This window comes from Arachis ipaensis, chromosome B09, assembly GCF_000816755.2.
Source record: "Arachis ipaensis cultivar K30076 chromosome B09, Araip1.1, whole genome shotgun sequence".
Taxonomy (NCBI): Eukaryota; Viridiplantae; Streptophyta; class Magnoliopsida; order Fabales; family Fabaceae; genus Arachis; species Arachis ipaensis.
Genome location: NC_029793.2, coordinates 123,680,221 through 123,683,623, shown reverse-complemented (window position 1 = coordinate 123,683,623; position 3,403 = coordinate 123,680,221).

The window sequence follows — 3,403 nt, the reverse complement described above, 5'->3', positions numbered from 1 at the left end:
GTTTGAAATTTCCAAATCCATTGTCACAGACAATGGAACATAGTTTACAGACACGAGATTCTGGGAATGCCTGTCTGGCTTGGGAATCCAGCAAATATTTACCTCGGTGGAACATCCTCAGGCAAATGGACAGGCCGAGGCAGCAAACAAGGTAATCTTGAATGGATTAAAGAAGAGACTAGATGAACATCTTAGTTTTTGGGCTGACGAGGTGTGGTCAGTACTATGGTCATACCGAACTATAGTACACTCCACCACCAACGAAACTCTATTCAGACTTACCTATAGTGAAGAAGCCGTAATTCTGGTGGAACTCGGAGAGCCAAGTTCAAGAATGCTTCTAGGGACATCGGTAAGCCATTAAAGCTTGGATTTAATTGATGAAGTCAGAAGTATGACCAACTTAGCAAAACAAGCTCTGAAGCAAAGGGTGCCCAAGAGATACAACACAAAAGTTAGATCCAGAAGTTTCCAAGTGGGGGATTTGGTTCTAAGGCAAGCCGATGCTGGGATACCGGGAACTCGGGGTAAGATAGCTCCAACCTAAAAAGGATCATTCAAAGTAAAGGAGGTATTGAAAAAAGGAGCGTACAAGCTAGAAATTTTGGACGGCTCCGAGATACCGATAAGCTAGAATGCAACCCATTTGAAGAAGTACTTCTCTTAGGTGATGGTAACACTTTCGAATAATTTTCTTTCACTTTATGAAATAAATGGCACTCTTTTCTTAGAAAACTATGTTTTTTATGAGGCCCCATTTGTACTATTTAAAAAATCCCTTTTTTTCAATTTTCTATATATAAATGTTTTGGAAAGAACTTTAAGTTCCACTAGGAATGCAATATCACGCGTGAAAAGCATCACCTTACTCATTTAAAGTCACAAATGAACTAAAATTAAAGTTTGAAGCAAATGATTTAGCGAAGAAAAAGGCATACAATGAGGAGTACAAAATAAAATGCTAAGCATTAAATAAACCCGGCAGAATGGGATAAATAAATGTTAAATCTCGTAAAACAGAAAATATACTACAAAAAAGTGTCATAAATACCGAGGTACCAACGTCAGAATACTTAAAAAATAAGTAAAGAAAGTTGTATGAAAACTACAAAATGGAAACAATCTTTCCATCCACAACTTTTTTGAAGGCATCGACTTCGGAGACGTCCAAGGCAAAAACAGCTGCATCATCTTGGTCGACGTTTCGGGGTTGCTTCCGAGAAGGAGAGTTGGTAGGAGAATTTTTCTCCACAACGAGTACCTCGAGGCCTTGCCCCTCTCTACTCCTTTCTACTCCCCGAGATTGTAGCTAACGGCTTATGGTATCAGAAGCCGAAACTCGGTCTCCACCAACTGTGATGGGAGGTTGAGATGCCAACCTCCTCTTCATCTCGAAAATAGAGGCAAGTCCCCCAACCATGTCAACTGAAAAACAACAAAGAGGACAGCTCGTAAGATGGAGAAGTAAAAAATGAAACAAAAACGCTAAAAGTTGAAGACTTACTAATGGCATTTTCAAGCATCCTGCTCGTTTATAAGAATGTCCCTTAGGATTAAAGGACATTCCTTCCATAGCATTATTAATAAATTGATACTAAAGAGCTTGTGAGCGTTCGTGGCGGAAAATCAGATTTTTGGAGAAGAGATGTTAAAATTCCAATAAAGGTTAAATTTCTTAGCACCCTCCAAAGTCAGGAAGAAAGGAGTGGTGTCGTCAACTCCCTTAATCTTAAAAAACTTTTCTTTTAATTCATGATAGGATTCCTCAAATAAAGTAAAAATTCTTCTATTCAGGACACTTTGGAAAGAGATGAACCTGCGACCCTGTGACCTATGAGGAATTGTCAAAGTGAAAAAGTAAAAAAAAAAAAACTAAGTGAGGGCACGATATCCAAGAACGAGAACAAAAGCTCGAAACCTCGGATAATCGCCAAAGTGTTGGGATAAGCTGCGAAGGAGCACACCCAGTATAAGTCAATACACTTACTTGAAAATCAGAAAAAGGCAAACGAATCACAATCCAGGAGAACGGAGTTTCATACATCCATAACGGAACTGTGTGTGTTTGTTTATGTGACACAAACAATTCCCGGATCTTGGGATAGAGAAAGTATATAAATTACTAATATCGAAGTTGAAAATAATTTGGGCCTCTCGAAGAGTATCGAGGTCCTCTTACATGATGGTGGACCGAGTGGTTTGAATCTCTTCGGATATCCAAGTGTAAATGACCACCTCGAGTTCACTATTCATCCTTTGAATAGGAGCAGCTCGAGATCTCGGCAAACTCGCACCGCCATACCCACAACTCGCAATTACCATTTTCTAGCCATCACCTATAGGAGCACCACCACTACGTCACTATCACTATCAAAAAACAAAATCCTAAGACCACAAATACTTGGCTAGGTTCAAAATACCAAGCAAAAATCAGGAAGCACAAAGTGGGGGCAAGCGAATCATCAATCATACAAAAAAAATACCCAAACAATGGTATCCCCAACTACATTTAGCCTAATTAAAAGGAAAACAAACGAAACAAAAGCATGAAAAACTACAAGAATCATCAAACGGTATCCACAAAACAAGGAATGTGAACAAAAATTCACATAATAGAAGAAAAGCTAAGCTTCAGGAGGTTACATGCAAAAAAAAAAAAAAAACAAAGAGGCGAAAGACTTTGGCAAAGGATAGAAATGAAAGATAAAGTGAAAAAATAAATGTTATTTAATTTCAAACTAATGCTACATTTATTGCAGAGAGAGTAGAACTGACAGTTCGTAGAATGAGGAAATCACAACCATTTTTAAATTAAAGGAAACTATTTAGTTTCCTTCAATAAACTCTTTGAGATTCCTATCTAAAGGAAAGACCTAACTCATGAACTCGGATGCCCCCGACTTGAGGGCCCAGGCTCAGGAATCCGAGTTGGAGGCACTGTTCCGGACAAAAGAGAACATAACTGACCAAGTGATTAAGGCCGCAACCGATCTCATGGGATAACGGCCTTATACCACAACGGATACACCACCAAATTCCGTAACCACCAAATTCCAGCAAATAATGTGCGATAATGAGCACTAAATACCAAAAAAACGGCAGTTCCAAAGGGCAAAGACTAAAAGAGAGAGGCAACCACCAGGTAAAACACACAAGAAACTCACTTTACAATCTCACACTCTACTGACTTTAGTATCGGAGTGTCTTGCAGGTTGCCCACCCGACTTGGTTCTACAAAAAAGAAAAAGCACATGAACTACTTAGTTTAAAACTTGGTTCAAAAAATACTTGGACGTCTAGTATTTTCTCTTTAAAAAATAATGTATTTTCAAAATTACTTTATAATTTGTTTTGAAAATATATAAAAAAAACTTTTTGTATATATAAACTAACATCTAAGGAA